The following is a 10,672-nucleotide window of genomic DNA, read 5'->3' on the forward strand; positions in this document are numbered from 1 at the left end:
CAGGTGTTGCCATATTACTTTGTAGTGGATTAATTAGGACGTGTCTTGAAGCATTGCCTCCAGCCCTGCCCTGCTCCTCCCTGTCTCCGTTAGCACTGTTCCGCACTGGTAGGTGTCTGAGTCGATTCACACTGGAACTGCAATCCGAGAGCGTGCTGTTGTGTCACGTTTATAAATAGCCCTGCTGGGTTTAACTGACCAATCCCTTTGCTGCTCTGAATCTGTGCCACCTGCCTGCAACACATTAGGAGAAAGACATCCTTCCAGCCTGCTGGCTGCATGCCAGCATCAGAGCTTCTCAAAGTGGCATTTATTTAGCACGCCACTATCCTGCTGCACATACTGCCTGTGCAATGCACTGCACCTTTACCACACAGAGGAGGGGGTAGAGAGCAGTCTCACACGCGAGGGAGTGTTATTGAGAATGCAGAGGGATTTTAACGCACAGTGCTTCTTGACCGGCTCCTGCTGTTCGGTTGGATGCAGGGCAGCACAATGCAGAGCTCTCTGTGTACAGACTAGGGGCTCACTCCCTTTCCACAGAGCTTTGCTTTTTGAAAAGTATTAAAAGGTTGAAAAGCTATACATGCAATCGGCCACTTGGATCACCCAGCACTGTCGCTGAAACGGTGTTGATGGTATTAATCTTGATCCATAATTAATTCAAAGGTGTTTTTTTTTTGTGTTTTCTTTCTTGCAAAACCAGTTGTTGCTGATGAGGTTTGCTTTCAAATGTAAATGACTGTTTAAAAAAAAGCCCTTTTGTGCAATTCCTGCCCTATTTTTCTTTCTGTTTGGTCGCTGCGTTCTTAAAGGGTCCCTGTTGGACAGCTCTGTACAGCGTATCCGATCGCCTTGGTTGCATGCCTCTCTGGTGATTCTTGCGAATGGAGGCGGTGCATTGGCGGCCAAGTACGTTTTGACACTTTCAGCATGATTTTCAACGGCACCAAAATAAGAACGAGGTCGCAAAATGATTCTGAAAGCCTGATTCATGTAACCGCGTCACCCTATTTGTATTTGTAAAGCGTCAACCACTGAAGACGCGTTTCATCTAAACCCTTTGGCAAGCCACATCCGTCAGTGACCCGAATCAGCATGTAGAGACCGCTTTGCAGCCTGGTTCTTATTGTGTATAAGTCATGCTGCACTTAATGTTTCATGAATCAGCCCCGCAAGTGCCCTTGTGGGCTGTGCGCGCAGCACACCTAATTCACGCGTCCTGTAATTGCATACTGACAGCGGGCTCGAGTGCTGATTAGAGCCCGGTCTGACCTTATCAAGTGCCGGCCGCGGTCTGCAAACCCCTGGAGAGAAAACAAACCTCCCAGACAGACTGGAACGCACTCTGAAATCAGAGACGCAGCCTTGCTATTCAGGATTCCGTAACACCCTTAATAAAACTGCGGAGCAGCGTGAAAACAGTGTAATGTGAATGCATTGTGAAGCATAGCACTGCAAAAACCCAGAGGGCTATAGAGAAACATGTTAAAAAAAATATACGACAAACTATTTTTAATCATTGAATTAACCGCGGGAATTATTATGGTAGACTTGTATAAGCTCGCATTTTGTTTGCACAGCGCATGGCTCTCCCAGGTAAAGGACAGGCTGTTTAAACACGCGTGTGTCGCAGGTGCTCCCAGTGCGGTATCATCTGTTCGTTATCCACAGTATGGTGAATACGCGTTGCACCAATAATATTCACAAAAGGGATCGCTTGGTAACCAACGATTAGGCAACAGTCACAAAGCCCATATATAGAAAAAGCAAAAAACGCGATTTGACAGCACTTCAAATAAACCGCACGGCTCCGGGCAACCACGGCTAGACAACACCGCTGTAACTATTTACTCTCTCTGTTCCGCGGGGTACGTCGATACCGACAGGGTATGTATTTGCATTGCTAAGGACGGAACCACATACGCGGGCGATGCTGCACCTGCTCACACAGACACGGGTCTAGTCGTGCCGAGTGAAGACACACCTCAAGAGGAAGGGTATGCATGCAAGTGAACAGCGGGGTATTGTGTGTAAACTAAGGGGTACAGTGCATTCCTATAGGAGTGCGGTTACATGTATTCATTTAAAACAAAACAAACCCGGGTGAATGTTAAAGCACAAACTATCGTAGTGGTTTTGACTTGGGGTAGAAGCAGCCTAGCTTTTACAGTGTTACGGTATTTCTCTATAACCATGCTAAACGCCATGCTAATTGCAGGTATTATAGCAGCTAAAGCATGCATTTATATTTAATGCGTCTGTGGATCAGGGCATTGACCGCCCTTCCCAATACAGCGCTCAAGCAAGTCCTGAATTCAACGTAACCGCTAGATTTAAAGCACTTGCACATAAAGACAAATAACAATAATACTGCAGGACATTTTTCAAAAAGTAACAGCTGCTTATCACACCAGTCATCACGACTTTGTAAAGAAGATGCTGCCTCACTACAAACTCAATGTAACAGTTTACTATCTGCCCACAATGCAGCAATGCCATGTGAACCCCCCCCCCCCCCCCCCCCCCCACACACACACACTTAGACATTACATCTTATATCAGTTGCCATTTCTTTATTTGTGTTTGCTTCTAATGGAATTTTGCATTGAGCACAGTGCCAGCCGGTGGTCGAAAGTTGTAAATGCAGCAAGGCCAACACAGGAGATTGAAAACTAACTTGCATCCAGAATTGGACCATGGTGAAAAAGGAAATCGGCAGACCAGGCAACAAAAGGTAAGGAATTCTCCCACCGATTAGCCAAATGTAGTATCTTGATGACTGTTACTTTTAATGGAGTAAAAGCATTGCAAAGTGTTTAATCATACAGAAAGCACGGAAAGCAGCTGCAGCAACATCAGGCATGGAAATAAGACTCCTATTGCATAGCAGTTTCACCCGTTCCAGGTTTTCCAAGCTTGATTGTAAGCAGTGTGTAGGTAACAAGCTCAGGTGTGTCTTATTAAACTCATAGTAAAACCAGGAATGGATCAAACCGCTAAGCAATGAGAGTCATTTCCATCCCATCAACATGGTAAATCATAGTAAATATCTAGCACAAGTATAACAGAAAGCAAACTACAAAAGCACAGAGCAAGAGCTCCTTCAACTTCTACTACAGCAGTGGGTTTGGTAGAAAAGTGGATTCTACAATAATTTGACATTTACTGTACACTTGCTCCCAGGTGGGCTGACCCACATCCACCGCTGTCTGTATAAATAACTTCTGTGTCTTGCAACCTGCAGCAGTGGCAAAGGCAGCGGCCGCAAATCAGCGAAGGGGAGCAGGAAAAAGAAGAAAGAGAACAAAGAGAAAAAGGAGAGCGAGCCGCAGCCTGTCAGCCCACTCGTCTACAATTCCCAGGTGAGACGCTCAGCAGATTCACAACCCGGCCTGCAGGGGGCTCTAGGCATCCGCAGCCCTCAGAGACGTGCTCAGTTAGAGGAGTGAGAAATCGGCCAGCATTCTCACGGCTTGTTCTGTTCTCGTGCAGGCTCAATAACAGAGTTCCTTCTTCAGCACTGTGGGATTTACACAGCTTTCCTTCAGTGTGATTGTGTAATATGATTGCTTCCTGCAGGTGGCGCTGGAGGAGCTGCTGGTAAAGCACCAGAGGAGCCCCGTGGACGAGGGGATTGGCAGTGTGAGAGCCGAACTCGCGGAGAATCAGGCCAGCGTGAGTCCTTTAGAGTGTCCCAACCCCGTCCCGGGACACCCTGTATCTGCGGGCTTTCATTCCAACCGAGCTCTCAGTTACTGAACCAGACTCTGAATTGAACAGATCGTTTGCTTAATTAGACCTTTTTAATTGTGTTGAACAGTTAGAGATTTCGAGTTAGCTATAACACTTTAGAAGTGACTTGTTTAAGAGCTGAACACAGTTAAAAAGGTCTAATGAAGCTCAGAGTCTAGCTTAGTAATTGAAAGCCTGGTTGGAATGAAGACCAGCAGACACAGGGGGGGGTCCCCAGGGGGTCCCTAGGACCAGGGTTGGGAATCACTGCTTTAGAGGAGTCAGTACATTTTCACTTGTCTCTATTACTGTGTATTCCTGTTTCAACAAATACAAAATAATGAAACATCCAGAACTGCAAACAACTTACAAAATCCTTAAACGTTTCTCCAAGTCTTTATTTGAGAAGTGTTGCTGCTAAATCTGTAGAGTAAACCAGACGAGCTGGGGGGTTTCAACACTGAAGCACCACAGCGTTGACCCAGCTGGGAGTCCCAGTATGGAACAGCCAGACAGTTCAAGTACTTTAGCTACAGTAGGGTCATGTTCCTGTCTTACACCCATCCTTTCTCTCACTCCCAGAGGACGAAAGCTCAGCAGATCACAGTGAGGATGGGACTGTCCCGTAAGATCTGTCGCTTTGTGCTGCCCATCGACATGAAGGAGCTGGAAAGCAAGTAGCCATGGAAACTACTGATTTATTTTTTTCTTTCTTGCTTTGCGGTAGTCTAAGTAACTTAATTTGTAACTTTGAGATACAACCACCCACAGAGTTCCTCGTGTCACACTTCTGTATGTGAAGTACAATGCAATTCAGAATCTCTCGAGATATTCAAAACTGTACATCTATCTATCTCAGTTTGTTAATATGATGCCAGGATAGTGTTTGCTTACCTAGCTGTAGAGTAACTCCCTCACAGAGCAAGCATGTTCGGGGAGATAGTGAGATCTGTGCTTTTACATCACTAATCACATTACACTGCACTGTATATGAAGCGCACCTCCTCTGAACAGACAGCACAGCGTATTGAGGGGGTCACAGGTGAGCAGGGTGCTGTGCAGGGGCACTTACTCAGCAATCTCCTGGGGATCATGCCTTTGTTGATTCTATTTGTTTCCCAGCTGCACTTTGCTGAACTAAAGCAAACTGTCTTTTATTAGTATTGTGTTATATTGAAAGGTGCGGTTCCCTGAAGGTCAGTTTCACAAGACACCATTTGGGGAAAACAAAAGGGACAATAGTGTTTTTTGATTTCTGTTAGAACGAGGCCAGGTAATTTCTAAAAGGTCAATATTATTCTCTGAAGCCTCCAAGGTTTTGATCTACTGCAGTATGCAGCCGTTTCATGCGGTTTTGTGCAGCGTTGTGAAGACTGACACAGAGAAATATGGGTTACCTCAAACAGGCAACTCAGTGTGGAGATTGGGTAAGCAGGGCGAGATGGATGATGTCGCAGTTCTACTGTTTCCCTGGCGACTGGGGTTCCAATCAGTACTGTCTCCTCTCTCTCTCCTCAGGCCTCACAGCCCTGGAGTACCTGAGGAGATACTGCATAGTGTGCACCAGAAGGCAAAACTACTACAATAAGTCTTTCGACAAATTTCGAGACAGGGATGGGATCCTCTCACTCAAGGTAACTAGGCAGGACCCAGATGGGGGTTTGCCAGCACACACTGCTCACCCCTGACTGCAAAATCAGAACAATACTATCAGTGCACCATTATAAATGCCATCTCCCACAACAATCAACCAGTCAACAGTGCAGGGATGGAAGACTCCCACTGCATAGCAGTCCGAGCCACTCCTGGTTTTACCATGAGTTTAATAAGACACAGCCAAGCTTGTTACCTCTACACTGTGGCTAATCAAGCGTGGAAAACCTGAAACAGGTGAAGCTGCTATGCAATAGGACTCTTATTTCCAGCCCTGAAGAGCTGGATTTAGAAACGTAGGTTCAAACTCAGCTTTATTATTTGGGTGCCCCAGGGATCTCTCGATCAGGTGGGTGTGGTCAATGCAGAAGGGAATATTAAGAAGCAAGTAGCTTCCTAGTAACAGCTGGTCACTAGTCTCCAAGATTAAAGAACAGCCTGTCTCCGTTGTCAGCTATTGATTCAGCCCACTAGATTTCGCCTTTTACATTCAGACAACACCACTGGGAAATCTTCCTTTCCCTGCACGCTATAATGGAGTGAACAACAAAGAGCTGCTACATTATGGCATTTATATCCTCCCCCTCTCCTTTCCTCTTTTGTAAAGCACAACATGAATGGAACTATGCCTCTAGCAACACGGTTGCTAAGGACATTTATTTATTTATTTTTTTGGTCCAGAATGCTGCTTAGAAACCAGCAGCCAATGCTGCGACTTTACACTTTTTTTTTATTGTGACCGATTTCACAGGGGAAAAAAAATCAAACTAAAACCAGGGCTGGGCCAGGCATGCTACCAGGGCAGAGGATCTGCAGACCGCATTCAAACAATGGAAGCTGAAGCACTCTGTGAAAGAGACACAGCTGGCTAACAGAGCCTGTATAGAAGGGGGGTGGGGCTACCATTTCAAGAGGGGAGGCTTTAGCTCTGTGATTGGAAGAGGAGGAGCATACAGGAGAGAAGGGACAGGGGGAGATTGGAGAACAAAAGCATGCAAGCGGGGCATTTTCCACTGGAAATGTGGTACCCATACAAGGCTGGAGCGTGCACTGTGGAGTCTGGATAACCTGTTTACAGCACTATTCTTTAGCCTGGACTGACTTGATTTTCTTTGTCGCCACTAAAAGTATATTCATAATCTCTTATGTCATCTTAAAGCCATGAATACACCCAGGTTTCAGAGTCCATCGAAGTAGTCTGGCTTGGCGGTGCAGGACCACATCCCACCCCAATCCCCAGACTTACTGAACAGCTCGGTGGAGTGATATCAGTGCAGAGGGTATTGATCTAGTAAAGTGATCTTTCTGCTCGCTGTTTGTCAAGGAGATGGAGCGCGCTCTGAGGGACGTCTACACCAATGACATCGCCTCGGAGAAGGTGCAGGAGCTGGCAGAGCTGGTGCGGGCAGTCAGCGAGACGCAGTTCGACCGGCAGCTCTTCGGTGCCATGTGTGCCCTCTCTGAGCGCCTGTTCTACACCTCCTTCGTGTGAGTCTCAACACCGTCCCAGGGAGGCTGGGCACACGGGGACCGGCCCAGGCAGGGAGACCATGTGACTCCGTGTTCACTTGGGCAGCTCGTGCATTCTGGGAAGTGTAGTCCTGCTTCTCTTACAGAGAAAAGTGAAATTAACCAGAATGCATTGCTGTCCCAAACTGTCCTAGTGTACATGGAGTCCTATGGTCACCCTAGGCCACATTGAACAAAGTTATTTTTTGTTTGTAGAATAATAATTTTTAATTGTATCGCCTCAGCCAATCAGGTTCTGAGTCGAGTTGCCATTATACCAGTTAATGACCAGCACATCACAGTCCAGGGATGGAAATAAGACTCCTATTGCATAGCACTTTCACCCATTCCAGGTTTTAATATGAGCTTGATTAACTACAGTGTACAGGGGACAAGCTTGTCTTATTAAACTCCTAGTAAAACCAGGAATGGATCAAACTGTTATGCAGTGGGAGTCTTATTACCATCCCTGAGACAATGCTGCTGTTGTCATTTAGATTTCCCTCAGTAAATTATTAAATCTATTGGACACTCCTAGGAGATCACTGAGAAGATGATTCAATTTGTCTTGGGTGTCATTTCTTTTTTATTGCCCCAGAACTGAAGACACAGAGGACGCGGGAAATGGAGAGCGCCATCGCGTTGAGGAGGCTGATTTCTGCTCCCTGACGTCCCGGCTTAGAGGCTGCGATATCCAGGGTAACATCAAGAGCCTTCTCAGCGTGCTGTAGACCACAGGATTCACCAGCACCCACCTGCTAAACATTTATTTGAAATCTGCATTATTTTCCAGCGTGCAAGGGCAGTAGTGTGATCGTATAGGACTCCATGTTTACTGGGGCAGTTTGGGCTACGATTTTCAACTCATTCTGGTAAGTGTAGTCCTGCTCAACGAAAAGAAACAAACGAAAGGTACCAGAGACCGCCCCCCAGAATGCATCGCGACGGGAGCTGAAAAGCCGAAACTGTCCCGGTGAACATTGACTCATGTGGTACCCCTAACAGGCAGCCTGAAATAGTCTCAGCTGTAGCAGATAACTGCTTGTCCCGGTTCCCCAGGTCAGTAAGACACTAATACTCAAAACAGCCACTTGATATTGAGGCGTGCCTGCAGAATCCCAGTAGCCAGCAGCTCCTCAGGGTGTAAATGTCACCTCTGACGTCATCGTGCCGTATTGAAACAGGTTCCAGTGAAAAAGGCTCTGTTTAAATACACAGTTGTGCCGTGAGCAACGAAGTGCAAATCAGCCGCACCCCATAGCTGCGTGTTTCGAGGATCACAGAGCTGTCCCACTGAACAGCACACATGAGCAGGAGTGTGCTTCAGTTTCCACAAGCCCAGGTACAACTCAATACAGTTAGAAACTGGGAGCAGTAAATCCAGTATATTAATGACTGCTGCTTGTCGATCCCCCTGGGCAATCAGATAATGACATGAGCCTAATGATGATAAAAATCAAACAGGGGAAATGTGACTGAAAGAGACTTTGGAAATAGCTACATGTTTAATAAGTGAAAAACTTTTTTTTTGAATGAATGTTTATGGGCCAAGGTGTTCACAAAATACTTTCTTTAACATTACAGTACAGGATCTAATGTTATAATATTATCTACAGTATAAACTAGTATCTGCAAACATGCATTCCTCCCAGCAATTTCAGAAAATAAACAATACAACCAACTGGATTCCTGATAAAGCTTGATTACATGTTTAAATGTAAATGGGAATATTTTACAATAATAAAATTGTGAAGCTGTAAAGTTGTAACTAGTTATTAATATAGTGAATTATCAGTATTTCTAGTGATTAATGAGTATCCTATTGGATCCTGATTTGCTGTTCTATCTATCTATAGATTTATATATGCTGACCACGGCTAGAAGTACCTGATTATGATAGTGGGAGCTCTAGAATAGGAGACTGTTGTGACCTACATTCATGCCATGCACAAAATAGCCTAGCAGAAGAAATGAGGATGAAAAACAAAGCCACCAGGAGCTCTGGAAAGCAAGTGTCAGGACCGTGAATAAGAACACCAGTGACACGATCCACACTGCGTTGAATATAACCACTTAAACACACGCACATGTGAAACGTCATTAAAATCAGAGGGCGCGCTTCCCATGAGACAGGTTTCAGCAGCACAATAAATCACAAGCCAAAACTCCTCCTGCAGACGCAGCTCGCCCTGAGCTCTCTGACAAGGGCTTCAAGAAGTTTCACCAGACTGTGTGAGAGGATCTCTCGAGGTCAAGGGCTCAGGGGCCATCCAAGGTTGAGAAACTACTTCAGGGGTGTGCAATCACAGTCCTGGAGACCCATTCCATTCCAGGCTTAACAGATGAAATGAACTACTTAACGACTTCAGGGTCTGGATGGAGGTTTGATTGGTTCAATTAAACCATTTAACAAAGATCAGGAGAGGAAGGGTTAACTTTTACTGAACCAGTAAGTAAATCCAACACAAACGTTTCCAAAAAAACACAGTGTATCTTGAGAATACCCACTTTTCTAAATATTTCCAAGATCTGACAAACATCCTAAGTTATTCATATATATATATATATAAACAGTTTACTTACCCAGACGTCTATGTACACAGCCGCATGCCTCCTTGACACACTTCCCATGCCAATTAAGAAACAACTCTTTCTGTGGATCTCTATGGACAGAAGCAATAGAGAAGAACGCACGCTCCTGACCTCTGAACCCCTCTCTCCCTCCTTCCTGCGTGTGTAAAAAAGAGTGCAGTGGCAACACGTGAATGGTATAAGTTAACAACTGCTTGGATCTGGTGTTGAACAACTAACCAATGCACTAATCAACACTGACGTGCCATTCCCACAGCTTTCCAAAAGCAGCTGTGACACGTGCACTGGAAATTCTGATGCTGATCTGTAGAGTTCAGTAAAAAGATCCGCGAGGGGCTACATAATTGCCTTTTTCTCATTGTGAATTAATCGGGCATGGGAATAAGGCTGCCAAGCCTGCTTAAATAAGATTAGCTCCCACAGATAGCAGTGTTTAAAAAAATCAAATTAGGCATTGTGTGTTCATCCTCCTTCGATACACAAGGGGTACAGAGAGCACTCAAGCACATTTCTGACACAGTGGTTTGTATTGTTGCTGCAAATGAACTCCTGTGTATTGGGAGGCCCTAGCAATGTTATAAAAACAGATAAATAGAGCGGGCGATCTTTGAGTTTTGTGCCATGTCCGGTTCCACAATGGATTGCAGTTGGAGCTGGTGGCAGCCCCGGTGCGATATTGATACTGAATGAGTTTTACAGACAGGTTTGTTTCATGGTGCAGATGGGGGAAAAAAAAATGCAGTTATATAGAATCAACTTGGGCCAGGTTATTCCTTAATTACTGTATTGAAGATTGACGTACAGCTGCCTGGGATTAACTTAAATCACTTTCATTCATGACACTTGGGGGGGGGGGACGACGACAAAAACTAAAAAAAAAAAAGGTTTAAAGTAGAACGTTTAAAGTCGAGTGCCTCAGAATATTGTGGCTAAAATCACCCTAACACTACAAGGCATCGGTTTCGAGGCAGCGCTCTGCTGTAGTGTCTCTGTATCTTTTCCTTTTCAGATTACCTCACATAACTGGCATAACTCAAATAAATCAGACTTGTAAACAGGCAGCAAATGAGCCAGCAAAATGTAAATAAAAAAGCTGTTTCCCACAGAACATCATTTCCAGTAAACTGAGAACATCTTTGTCCCCCCCTCCCAGATAAGAGTATTATCTACAAAGTGCTACAGT

Source organism: Polyodon spathula, unplaced genomic scaffold (assembly GCF_017654505.1).
Source record: "Polyodon spathula isolate WHYD16114869_AA unplaced genomic scaffold, ASM1765450v1 scaffolds_764, whole genome shotgun sequence".
Lineage (NCBI taxonomy): Eukaryota > Metazoa > Chordata > Actinopteri > Acipenseriformes > Polyodontidae > Polyodon > Polyodon spathula.